Source organism: Tamandua tetradactyla, chromosome 26, assembly GCF_023851605.1.
Source record: "Tamandua tetradactyla isolate mTamTet1 chromosome 26, mTamTet1.pri, whole genome shotgun sequence".
In the NCBI taxonomy this organism is placed as follows: Eukaryota; Metazoa; Chordata; class Mammalia; order Pilosa; family Myrmecophagidae; genus Tamandua; species Tamandua tetradactyla.
Genome location: NC_135352.1, coordinates 26,351,566 through 26,365,730, shown reverse-complemented (window position 1 = coordinate 26,365,730; position 14,165 = coordinate 26,351,566). Strand labels below are relative to the sequence as shown.

The window sequence follows — 14,165 nt, the reverse complement described above, 5'->3', positions numbered from 1 at the left end:
AGCATCTGGCTTGTTCACTTAAGCTTCTACTACTTTCTAAGGTATTTAAGAATTAAAATATGTGTAACTCAGCTGTGGTTTTGTTTTTTTTTAAAGCATTTCTGCCAGCTTGAACAATTTTTCTTTAAAACAAGTTCTCTTCCAGGAACTCTGAAGGACTTCAGAGGAGGCGAACAGCTTTTTTGTTTGTTTGTTTTAAACAAGGATGCTTTAACCCTGTCCTTGCCCTCCCACCAAATCCCACCAGAAACGGACCTGCAGTTGAACAAGTTGAATTTATTACTTGTTCCAGGAAGAGAAAGCACACAACGTGGGGAACCATGGAGCATCACACTTAGACAGAATTTGAAAGATAACTCTTTTATAGGATTTGAGCTTTGCCTGGCTGATTTGGGGTAGAATTTAAGGAAGTAGAGACTCACTCTAGAGTGGATGCTGTTGGAAGGTGGGAGCAAATCCTATGATTCAGTTTCTAATAAATCATGGGGAGGGGAGACTAGAATGAGGATAAAGTAATTGCGAACGAAATAGGTGTCACATTTTAGTCAAGAGGGAGGGTTTATGGTGTTTTGTGGGTGGCACGGTGAATTGTTCCTGTCTGTACTCAGACGAAATTAGGGAGTGTCTCATTTTCTGGGATCAAAATCACTTTGTCTGAGGTTGGTATCCTGTGAGAGTGTTGATGCTCAATAGGAGAACGACAGGGTTTAGCTGTGCAGTTATCCGGAGGCTGCTCTTTTAAAATTTCTCAGCTGCTTTCACAGAGATACCATTTTGGCTCCTTGCGAAGATATCCGTTTATCTTAGTGAGCGTGTGATTACAAGCGACAGGAACTCAAAATTGTTTTGCCAAAGAGGAAGAATGTTTCTGGTCTACAAACAGCTGTGAAAAGGGCAGGGGTACAGTTTGGCCTGAAGGGGAGCTAGAACCAGAGGCTCAAATACATCATTCCTGAGCCTTCCGTGTGTCCGGGTCATTGGTTTATAAAGAGGGCTTACCCGGGATCTCTCAGGTCCCATCTGGCATGACAAGGAATGGCCTGTCTTTCTTGGTCCCCCTTTACAAAGGCTTCTGATTGACCTATTGAGATATATGCCTGTACTTGTGGGCTCGGGATCCTGTGATGGCAGGTAACACATCCACATGCAGACTGCAAGGAGGAATAGTTCCCTGAAAGGAGTCATGGGCTATTTCCCAAAGAAAGAAGGAAGCTGGACAAATAAAGTTATGTCTACTGTGTAGACATACAACATGGTTTGTTGAACGAATTGGCCTCAGAAGGGTATAAAAAGGATCCTATGCTATTCTTTCTTCCTTCTACTGCTTTTTTTCTCCCCTTTCTGTCCCTTTCAGAGGACCTCGAGGCTTATCATAGAGCTTTTCATAGAGGGTGGCCCAGCCTCATGTCACAAAAACACCAGTCCGGAAGTAATAACAAAATTCCAAAGTTTTATCTCAGTAAATTTTCCACTCCCCAGCTGGAGCATGCTTCAGCCTAATGGAAACCCACCTTGAAGAAGGTGATGGTGTTGGTTTGTTTTCTCTCTCCTCACTCTATCTAATCTTCCTTACTTGCTAGCTGATGCTCTGGGAACAAGAGCTTCGGGAGTTGGGAATATGGAGGAGGGAAGAGATGTGAAGGACAGGGAAGGTTTTATTTGGCTAACGTAGGTACAATCTGGCTTCAGGGCTTTTGGCAGCTCAGTACACAGTTGCTGGGTTGGTCTATCACGGGGTGCATTAGTTGGTTCTTTGGAGATCCAACGTCTTCCCCGTAGCCCAGCTCACACACAGGGCACAGCTCTGGTCAGCCACTCCCTGCAAAAATGCCTTCTATGACTGCTTAACACCTAATAAAATGGATTCAAGCTTTCCATTTCCCTGTCTCAACCTGGTTTCCCCAACTTATCTCCCACTGTTGCTGTATTCATCTAAGGTACTATTTCGTGTTACCCAAACTGTGTTTTGGAAAACAGTAATCTTGCAAGATAAAGGGGTCCCTTTGTAAGTAAATTGGAGAAGCACTGTCTAGATCTCCATCTCTCAGAGATATATAATATATATCAATATATTAAAAGATCTAGGGGTACTGGTATAAAGAAAGTGATTTAGCTTTTAGTTCTGAGACGTTTGCTAAACTAATTTTATTACAGAACATTTCTTATCATGTGACTTTTATTCACATCCTATTGAATACATGTTCTACACAACACACTTTGGGAAACACTCTAGATAATATTTACTGTTCTAGTTCTCCTTACACTCCCTAAGAAACTTCTTTTCACTCTTTTAACCAATGTAGACTTTTCATTTCATTCTTCATTGCTTTCCCGTCATCCTTGCACCCATTTCTTAAAGATCCGTCTAAATGCCCTCCCTACTAGCAAATTTCTTTAGCTAGAATTCCTACAGCTTAAACCCTACAGCTCTCGCTTAAGCCCTTGATGAAGATGCCCGTGCGTTCAGGGTGGACCACAGTATGTGGCTGGAAAGATTAGACACCAAACTAACAAAGTCTGCCAGTGGGAAACATGAAGGCATTAAAGATGCTTTTCTAATAGAAAGGTTACAGTGAGAGCAGGATTTTTGGAAGGGTGAAACAATGGATTAGGTAAAGGTTGAGGTATTGGAGAAGTTTCTATGTACATAGGACACAATTCACATTTCGTAGTGTAACTTCCAAGACCTTTCACAACCAGGTCGAGATTATCTCACTGACTTGATTTTCTGCCACAACTTCCATGCTTTCTACCAGCTCCATGGAGCCATAGTCCCCAAATACTATCACGGTCTCCGCTCTGTGCATTGGCTTGTGTTCCTCCCTCTGCAGCCAGTGCCCTTTCCTCTGTTCTACAGGGAAGGAGCCAAGTCTTATGGAAATCCTTCCTTGATAGATCCACTCTCCCCATCTCCATTTATTTTGCATGCATAGTACTTTGGTCACACCTTTAGTCTAACCACGGGATATTTTGGACACTGTTGACACCTGCTTTTGTCTTAAACCTCAAGAATTCAAGCACCTTGAACAAAGGGGGCACCATCATATTTACCTTGGTATTTTCAGTATTGAAGAAGAAGAAGTGACTGAAACACAGTAATTTTCAAATAAGAAGCTGTTGAAAAAGTCGATGTTAGACTGGAGTTGTGGCAGTGGAAATAGGTATATGAAATTGGTCAATTTCATATTCAATCATTTTGTATCTGGAGGAGAAAACAAACCAACAACAGAGAACCAGGATTCTCCAGAATTCCCTCCACCCTCCTCCAACTCTGCACTATCAATTTCAAAAATACAGTAGTTCTCCATGATGTATTAATCGTACAAGAAGTTCCAGGTCCCCACTGAAAGCCTTAGTTTACATTCTAAGTTTTATCCTGAGCTTGTTCTCCTTCTCTTGCTTTATCTCTCACCATTCCTTCATACTTACCTAGAACCTGACACATTGTAAGCATTCACAAAATATTTGACTGGATGATTAAAAGATTAAGTGAATGAACACATCCTGAATTATAACCATTCAGAAATACTTTCAGTTTCCCATGTATGACCTGACATGTCAGACTTCCGTCCATATGTAAATATGGCTCTATTTTCACAGCTATCCCATCTCCTCCTTTCCTTGCCTAACATTGCAGTTTCAAAGGTTGGGTCTGGTACCAGCTTCTCCTATAAGCTTTCCTAAATGCTCCTCCTCACTGGGCTGAGTTGGAGGAGTCTTTACCCCAAGGTGCCATGTTCTCTTGGTGAGAAAGAACTTAATCTTTTCCACAGAGTGGGTGACTGTAAAGAATCTAAAGAGGGTATAACTTGAAGACCCACTGTTGCTGGTGTGAGAGTATACAAGAAGTGGTTTTGCCTTGGCCGTGTGACTTTTAAGGGGGCTCTTGAGTCTGAGCCTCTTGGCTCACTTTTCTTCTTTGCTGAAAGCAAAGAAGAAAACCGCGAGGGGTTCAAAACAGCTGCTCTGCTGCTCGGGTTGTTTTGGTGTACAGCAACCTCAACCAGCATAAACACTAGGTCAAGTGACATCGTTCTTCCTCAGAGAAAAACTGTTACCTAAGCAGTGGTAAGAAACAGAGCGTCCCTCTAGACTTCTCTGATAACAGTTCTGACTATCTGGCCTGGCTTCTTAGAGAGTGTACAGCCCTGTCTGTTGGAGCCACCTCTGGGAGCTCAGGTACCTGAGCTCCTAGCTTTACAGTGGTCATGCTCCCAATGTCCAGTCCCAGCCAGGAGAGGAGCAAGCAGCCCTGCCTCTCGCCACACCCACACCCACACCCACACCCACTTCCTCAGCCAGCCCCTGGGAAGTCCTGAGTAAGTAGCAGAGGGTATTAAAGGGGAAAAGGGATTGAAGTCACGGTTGGGAAAACTGGGTTTCCTGTGCATCTTGGCAGGGTGGATTCCTTTGAATCACTAATTATAGACTATACCCTCAGTCTTCCTTCTGCCCATCTTATTTCTCTTTGTAGTTACAATACTTTTTGTTCTCTTTTTTCCTCCCTAAATGATAACCCAATGTAGAGGCAGGCTTAGCAGAAAAACACAAACACAAAAAAATTGCCCTCTCCAGGAAAATTTGATTGTGCCTCAGTTGATGCTTTTAGCATCCACTGTAGGCAGTTTGTGTTACCCCCTATTTTGTAAACACCACACTGCAATCTCTTGGGGAAAAGAGGTGGGGAAAGGGCGCAGGTGGAGAAGGCTTTATTCCAACTCCTAGCATTACTTCTTCTGTACTTGGAGAATATTGTAATTGCAACACTATCAAAACAACATTGAAACACAAGGGACTCCCATACATAAGATGTAAGTTTAATAAAAAGTATCACACATAATTACAGATGTAAATATATGTATATAGCTGTTGCTTTTTGTGCAACTATTTTTGTGTGTGTGCATAGGCAGGCACCGGGAATCGAACCCAGGTCTTTGGCATGGCAGACGAGAACCCTGTAACTAATTATTTTTGTTAGAGAGTTATAGGTTTACAGAAAGATTATGCAGAAAATTCAAAATTCCCATAAGCACCCCCCACCCCCACCCCATGCTTTTGTTCATTTATTTTATGAATCTTTTGAAGGAAAATGTATTTATATGTACCCTGGACAGTATGAGTACTTTGAACGTGCTAGATATGCAATTACTTACATTTAAAGAAAATGATAGTTAAACATTTCCTTGTGCCCTGTCATTTATAATATTCCCTCTTCTTCTTCTCTTCTTTTCTTTTGTTCCTTTAACTGACTACAGTCAGGGAACTCTTCTCTCCAATTATCACAGCAAAGAGAAAATCACCACAAGAGAAGCTGGAAGAAAGGACAAGCTGATTAGCTCCCTGGCTTACCCGAAGTAAATTGACCAGAATCATTTCCCACAGTACCGTAATTTAAAAACACAGTTTAAATACATCACACAAATCAGAATTATGATTTTTTAAAAATTGTTTTCCTCACATTGGCCTTTGCTTGTTACACTTCAAAAGTTGGAATTGTAAATATCATTTCATTTATAATCTACCCTGAACTTAAAACAGTGTGTTATAAGTAGGTACAAAAGAACATTTCATGTCCATCACTTAGAACAATTTTTTTTCAGAATTATTTACCAGTTCCTCAGTTTCTTCACTTTTAGTAGCATTTTGAGTAGCATGATGAGTGAAAGTTTTCTCATGAAGAGTCAGGATTTCACTTGGATATTTTTATTCTTGTAATTTTGTTTCTGCTGCTTCTTGGGAAGTTGAGTGTTTTGTTTTTCCTTTAAATGCTGACAGGCTGGTGCACTAGCAATTATATGCTAAAACTAGTGGTTTGTTTTAGTCTCATTCAGACTCTGGCCAGGGGTTGCCATGTACCTCCAAGCCCACTTTACACAGAGGCCTGGACATATGTGGGAGGTTGAATTATGTGGCCAGAGAAATGCATGCTCTTAATTCCTTCCTGTTGGTGTGAACCCATTTAAATAGGACCCTGTGAAGATGTTATTTTTAGTTCAGGTGTGGCCCACGTGAATGAAGTTGGGCCTTAATCCCATAAGGGGAAGCTTTCTGAAGAGAAAGCCACAGGGAGGAGCTGAAGCTGAAGGTCTGTGGAATCCAAAAGAGAAAGGAGAAGAAGACATGGTCATGTGACAGGAAAGCCAAAGAACCAAGGGATTGCCAGCCCTTCAAAACCTTACCAACTCCGGGAGGAAGAAAGTCTTCTGGCCTCTGAAACCAAGAGACAAAAATTTCCCATGGTTTAAGCCACCCCAGCGTGTATGGTCATAGCAGACCAGAGACTGAGACCAGATGCAAACCCCAGAAGTGTGCAGAGTCCTGCTGATGGGACTCAGTGCCAGTGAGCTCGGCAGCCCCTCTGCACCCCCAGGGTTTCTGTGCCCATTTTGAAGGTGGAGGAGCATGGAAGGTTCAGGGCTCAACTTCAGGAAGTTTTCCATGGTCTGGTCTTCATCTTTGCCTCCTAAGAGGGTGAATTTGGAACTAGGAGGAAAGAATCAGATAGTTTATACCTTACTGCTACTTACCCAAAAAACTTTTCAGAAATGTCTTCTTACTATAGAACAAAGTGTGTGTGTGCATTTAAATCTTTTCAGTTCTCTGAAAATAAAGATTATGACTTTGCTGTATAGGATTTGGCATTTTGTCATATATCAGCACATTTTATATAACCACTATTTATTCGATTTGAATATTGTTACTGAAATAATTTGAGAATAGAAAACTGCATAGAAGAAAATTGATGTTACTCATAATTCTACCTTCCAGAAAAAAAATTACTGAGCATTTTGTTATAATTCCTTAGTATTCATTTTTTTTTTAATTCACATATATTGATTTTCATTGATTGTAAGATACACATTTTTTTTCATATGCTAACTACTCTGGAATTGTGACGCATCTTTTAACTGATGCTGGAATTGGCTAGGGGACTTTTGCTTCTAGGTATTAATTTTAATTACTTTGAAACGTATAATTTAGTACCTATTCTAAGTGTTGTGACCATGAAATTAACATTATTTGTACCTGATTAGCTATAAAAATTCATCAGGTTTTTTTGAAAAAGGGTAGTAGAAATCTCAAAGAATAAGAGACTACAAAATGAGGTTCGTGTTCACTAAACTAGCAGCATAATTTCAGTCTTAGAATCTTTCAAGCAGCTGGTTGTCATCAGTTGTGCATGCAAATTAAAACATACAGAATTGGTAAAGTGGTCATTTGAAAGAAAACTCCAAAAACAATAATGAAGTACTGTTTGTTTATTTACTCTTTCATTGTGATAGCACACACACACATACATATAGAAAAATTGCTATTTTAACAATTAAAAGTGTATAATTCAGTGGTGTTAATTACATTGATAATTACATTGATAGGACACAATACATTACTAAATCTTTTCCATTACCCCAAACAGACATTCTGTACCCATCAAGCAATAAGTCCCCATCCCTCTCACTCCCAGCCTCTGGTAACCTTTACTCTACTTTCTATCTCTATGAATTTGCTTAAAATATTTCTTATAAGGGTAATCGTATAATATTTGTCCTCGTGTGTCTGACTTATTTCACACAGCATATTTTCAAGGCTCATCCTTTTCCCTTTTTATGGCTGCATGATATTCCATTGTATGAATATACCACATTTTGTTTATCTATTCTCTGTTCACGGACACTTGGGTTGTTTCCACCTTATGGCTATGGTAGATAATACTGCTAAGTACATTGGTGTGTGAATACCTGAGTCCCTGCTTTCAATTCTGTTGGGTGTACACCTAGAAGTGAAATTATATAGTCATTCTATTTTAGCCAAATTGTTTTCCACAATGGCTGCAACATTTTACATTCCTACCAACAATACATGTGCATTCAAATTTCTCCATATCTTCACCCACACTTGCTATTTCTCATTTTTAAAATAATAGCCAGAGTGATGCAACAGTGGCTCAGTGGCAGAATTCTCGCCTGCCATGCCAGAGACCTGGGTTCGACTGCCCACGCCAAAAAATAAAATAATAGAATAAAAAAATAATAGCCATCCCAATGGGTATAAACTGGTATCTCACTGCCACTGAAGTGTGGTTTTAACATTGCTTTATAAATGCTCTTGGTGATATAGATGATGGCATTATTTGGAAAAAAATGGCCTTGGATGACCCTGACTGGAAAACTGATTCAGATTACCAGATTCAGAAGATGGAAAAGTTTTAGTAATATCTTAACTAATTTACCCTGCCAATTTTTAAGATGTATACACAAGAGTGATATGTCATAGTAATAATAATCTGTGTATAAGTATATTTAAACTGTAAAAATTCTAGATAAGAAAATGTTGCCACAATAACTTTTTAGATTGTGTATAAAATAATGGTACATCTTAACATTAATGACATATTATGAAAATTGGAAAATTGAGGTCAAAGAGTACAAGTCGTTTTGCAACAATATCATGTGAAAAGTTTATTAAACATTCTTCAACAACACATTCAATGGTTGCATAGTATCTCATGGTGTGGATGATCTATAAATATTTAGCTAATGTACAATTGTGGGACATTTTGGTTGATTCAATTTTTTTTCTACCATAGATAATGGTGAGGGTGGGTATTTATTACAAATGTTAAATTGATAAATTAATATTAATTCCAAATAAACACAAAGAATTCTCTTCTTCTCGGTCCATGATATCCTTTTCTTGATTTTATTTCTGCTCATTATTTCTCCCAGAGTTTGCAATATCTGATCTTCTGGCAAAGAAGTGCGGGAAGCCTTAAGAAAGCTAGAATGCGCTCCCTAGCCTTCTAAGGGAATTTCACAAGAGAAACACCTGAGGCCAAGAGAGAATTAGAAATACTCTGAGCGATGGCCCATGTGAGGCATGGCTGTAGGTCAGAACACGGGGAGATTTTGGATGCTGACCTTTGGATTCCAACATCCTAGTAAGCAAATAAGCAGAGGCTAAACTGTCAGGCGCATGCATAGACTAGGAGCTGGACAAGTGGGTCTAAAACATTAGCAAGTGACTGCTCACCTTGGTAGGCTGTTGACAATGTGGATCCTGAGCATTACCATCAGAATTCATGGGTCATGCATTCTGGCTCAGACACATGCAATTTTGGCAACCATCCTGGACAACTCTGCTGAAGGGCAGATCTGTGAAGACACTTTGAGAAATACTAAACTAGACCTATATTTGATTTATTTTGCATTCACTTTATCACTCTTCTTGTTTTGAGAAATCTGGTAATAATTTTTTTAAGCAATGACTTATTGAGTACTTACTATCTATTTTTTATGCATTGTATAATTTGATATTTGCAATGGCTCAAAGCTGTATGTACCCCAGGAAAGCATGTTCTCAAAGCTAATCCATTCTGTGGGTTGGCCCATTGTAAGTAAGATTTTTAGGTGAGTAGGACCTTGAGATGTGACCTACCTCATTCAGGGTGGGTCTTAATCTTCTTCATAAGAGGATGAGATGCAGAGAGAAAGACACAGAAAATGGAGAGAACAAAAGCCACAGAAGCTTAGAGAGAAGCCATGGAAGCTGAGAAAGAAAGCCACAGATGGGGCAGCCAGAAGCTGAAAGCAAAGAAACCCAGGAGAGAAGGGAGAGACTGGCAGATGCCACCATGCGCCTTGCCATGTGACAGAGGAGTCCAGGATTGCTGGGAGCTGGTCTATGGAGAGAAAGTATTGCCTGTTGATGCTTTAATTTGGACATGTTCATGGCCTCAGAACTGTAAGCTTGTAAGTTAACAAATCCCCATTATAAAAGCCAACCCATTTTATGGTATCTGCATTTCAGTAGCTTTAGCCAACGAAAACAATATTCAAAGCTATTTCAAGAGGGAGGAATATTACAAATGAGGGAACTGAGGCCCACAGAGACCAAGTGACTGGTTTGAATTCAAACAGCAAGTGTGTGCCAAACTCAACTCCAAGTCCACGTGGCTGCAAGGCTACTGATCTGTGATACAGAGTCTCCCTAGCCATGGGAAGATCCACCTCTAGACAAACTGTACACTCTCTAATCAAAGCTGAAAAAGCAGGTGAGAAGAGTCTTCATGAACTTTTGCCAAATTTTCAGTCATGGTTACATTTATTGTTATTATCATTATTATTATTGCTAACACAATTGATCATTTACTATGTGCCAAACACTGTTCTAAGTACTTTCACAACCCTAAGTAAGGTTCCATTTTTGCCCTCATTTTACAAATGAGGAAATAGTAGCACACGGGTTACCTAACTCACCCAACATCACAGCTCTGCCACTTACTAGAGTCAGGATTTGAACTCAAGCAGTCTGACTCTAGAGTTTGAACTTCAAAACTACCAAAATGTGGTGCAATATAACATTGGCAGCATCTTCTAGAAATACGAAGTTTGAGTGTGAGAAGGTCTATCACTACTACCTCCATAATGATGGCATTAAAAATGAAGAAATACTCAATGCATTAGTGATATCCACAGAGCATAATGGGGGCTGTGGATGGGCAGTTGCTCTTTTTATTTTATAAGAATAGTAGAACTATTCATTATAGTCCTTACTAGTTACCTACCCGACAGACATTCCACTTCTCACACTTTCTTAGCTTATAGATGCCCTATTTTCTTCAGATAACAAGATGGTCAGGAAAGTGGGCTGCTTTCCAAGCAGCAGGAGATATGCCACGAGTCTATGCCCTTTGCCGACTTAGGGATGGGCTTTTGACCTAACACTAGTCACTAAATCAATGGTAAGACAGTCTGAACAGCTTTCAGAAAGTACTTTGCTCCTTAAGGTGAGAAAGAGTAGAGGATGGGCAGAGTTACCCCTTCTTCTTGCTTTAAATATAATAATTTGAGGGAAGGATGTTTGGTTGACCTTTTGGGTCCATGAGGAAACAAGCAAAGCATGCTGACAACAATGAGTGAATAAAAAGGGAGAAAAAGATCTTGAGTCTTGAATGGTATTGTTAATTCATGGTACCAGTTCTGGAACCAGCAAACTGTGGGCTTCTTACTCTGTGAAGTTAAGTACCTTGAAAGCTTAAGCGACAGTTATAAGGGGTTTCTCTGTTATTTGCAGCTGAATGTCCCTTCCCTATTTTATTTATCTATCTCCTACCCTTTCTACTTTATCTCTCTGTTTCTATACCCAGTCATAAATTATTAATAATTTCTGTGATCCAAAGTTGCTCTTTTTTGTTTTACTCTTTATCCCCCCCATTATTCATTTAATTATTTTTATCCACATTTTTTACTCATTTGTCCATACCCTGGATATAACAAGCATCAGACACAAGGTTCTTACAATTACACAGTCACATTGTAAATGTTCTACCTTTGTACTATTGCTACTGGAACACAGCTCAACAATTTCACCTACTTCCCTCTAGTCACTCCAATGACTATAAACTGAAAAGGGATATGTATATAATGCATAAGAATAACCTCCATGATAATCTCTTGACTCTGAAATCTCTTAGCCACTGAAACTTTGTCTCATTTCTCTCTTCCCCCTTTTAGTCAATAAGGATTCCTCAATCTCTTAATGCCAGGTCCTGGCTTATCCCAGACTTTCTGTCCCACGTTATCAGGGAGATTTATACCCCTGTCCCATGTAGGAGGGAAGGCAGTACGTTCACATGCTGATGTTGGCTTAGAGAGAGAGGCCACATAAAGCTGCTTTTTGATCAGTTTAAAATGGTTCTTCCTTCTGTAGAATCCAGAGCTTTTAATGGAATTGCAAGAAAATTTGCCTGCAGGTGTATTGAAGTTTTGATTTGTTTTGTTCAATTCTATTGTGTTTTATCTTGAAAAACAGATAATGCACACTTACTTGAAAATATTCAAATAGTACAAAATGGATAAAGTTGGAAACAAATGTATATCTTTTACTTTGGTTATATTCCTCAATGCAATTTGGTGCTCCATATGGTAAAACTACCATCTATTAAGATATTACCATGTTCTAATTATCATGCATGTATTACTTCAAATAACTCTCAAAAGGTGCCATAACGAGAGGTAGGTACAAGTATTATTCCTGAATTATAGTTGAGGTCTCTGTGTTTTGGGAAGTGGCAGAGACAGAAAATGAACCTAGACAGTCTGGCTCCAGAATTTACCATTTTGTACTGCCTCCACTGTGGTGCTTATCATACATTAGTTTATTCAATAAATTTCTTTCATTGGTCAGAAGTTTTAAATGTTTTTACAATGAAATTTGATAGTCGTTCCTTATAGTTTCTGGCCTTGAAGTCATGCTAAGTGAGACACTTTAACTTCTTGAACAGATCACACTGGTTATTTGTTTTAACTTTCATGTTTCCACAACACAGCATTTCTTCATAGCAACATAGTTATAATTCCTTAGTACTTTCTCAATGATGCAGCTAAACTTTATTATATGCAATCAGAACAGCAATCAAATTGTTAATTAACCAACATAATTAGAAGAATTTTATCACATAAAAATTGCTTTCACATCTCTTAGAAAATTTATCTAAAATAAACACTTTCAATGCTGCAAATTGGATTTACTGCAATGAATCGCATTTCATTGTTCTACTTGAGCCAGACCATTATGATGTATCACCTGAGGCTTTTGTTGTGAGAACAATTCCCTACTGGTAATTAACAGAGAAGCCAGACAGCATTTAATATCCACCTGAAAGACTGCTGATGGATGAACCAGGGGCCTAAAAGGTTAGCATCTTGCTAAGAATTGCTTATTATCTTGGCAATTATAGGACATTCTCAAAGGCCCTTTCAACAAAAGGATCAATCATTCTTTCATTGTCCCTTTTTCCTGAGGCTGGCTGGTCACAATGCTACCTCCACTAGCTCAATTACAAACAATATCGCCTGGCCCATCCTTTCACTGATTTCTGACTTTCTCTCTATAAATGAGACCCTTATGATTGTCAGTTTATTTTGTAGCCCAGCTTTCAGAGCAGATGCACCCACTGAAAGTGTTCACAGGCATTCTGGCAAGACATTATAATCCTGAAGTACCCCAGTGAATAGACAGGATGCATGAAGAACAATTTAGAGAATAATTTCAAGTGGGATCTTGAAAGAGTATGCACCTTTCTGTAGTCTTATGAACAGAGTTCATATATTTATAGAAAAGCATATCCACAGAAGGGAAGAGATTAGTAATGGAAGAGTAGAAATATCCAATGTCAGAGGGCCAGAGATGGCTGGATGACGGCATAGCTGCTCCGGGGGGTTGCTTCTCTAAGAAGGAGTGGGGTGATTGGCTCTCAAGGTTTCGATCTTCTATACTTGAGTCACATGATTGACTCCCTTTGCTCACCTAACAATCTTTCAATTTACTTTGGTCTTAACATCAATTCCTTTCACAGGGAAAGATCAGAGGTCATAATTGCTCTGCAGTCATATAACTGTTCGTTAACACATTTGAGTTGGGGCTTATGCATCAGCGTCTTAGGAGTAAGACCTCTGGATCTTCTTCCTGAGAAGTTAGCTAGTTGTGAGGGTATTGGCCCAATGAGATGTCTGAGCCTGAATAATTGGGAACCTTGAGACATGGCATCAAACAAGTTCTGCCCCCAAGAACTGAATGAGTTAAGTCAGCCAGTGGGCCTTCACTTTACAATGGTCCGCATTCACTGCCTGCCCCTTTAAGCTAAGCTGCATATGGTTAGAATCAATGGGTGAGTAAGAACTTAAACACTGTAAGCGCAGTTGAATTTTTTCACTCTAGAAATGAGAGTGATCTAATATATTGAGTGTTTAATTGCGTTATGAATGAGAATCAAGATCCTTAGAAAATAAACAAAAACCTTTAGGAAACCGCTCTGCAATCCTGAGTGAGTGCTGTAGAAAAATAATCAAGTGTCTGGTTCATCTTCCATACTTCTGAGGCCACCTAGTGAGTTACTGCAAAAAGGGAAGACCGAGAACCTGAGAAATGTCAAAGGGTCAGCCACAACCTACTCCTGGTCTCCTTGCATTTGAAGGACTTGGTAGTTTCCCTAATTTGACCTAGAGACCTCTTTACTCTAGTTTCCATTGTAGTTCTCGGGTGTATCTGGTACTTATTCTTTCCTCCCTGAATTTGATTCTTCACTGCGCACTAGTGCTTTACATGTTATCTCATGCAATCTATCAAACCCTCATCATCATCATCATTAGTGTTCACATTTTCAA

At 39.4% G+C, this 14,165-nt stretch overlaps 1 long non-coding RNA gene across 1 annotated transcript in view; it reads right to left on the bottom strand.

Moving 5' to 3' along the window:
* The window catches only part of LOC143669971 (uncharacterized), a 32,112-nt gene extending 19,513 nt beyond the window's left edge, over positions 1-12,599 (bottom strand). The window contains exons 1-2 of the long non-coding RNA XR_013169169.1: positions 9,031-12,599; positions 5,154-5,311 (exon numbers count right to left, since the gene is read on the bottom strand). This is a non-coding gene — a long non-coding RNA (uncharacterized LOC143669971). The remainder of the gene's footprint in view (positions 1-5,153; positions 5,312-9,030) is intronic.
* Positions 12,600-14,165: the final 1,566 nt, after the last annotated feature.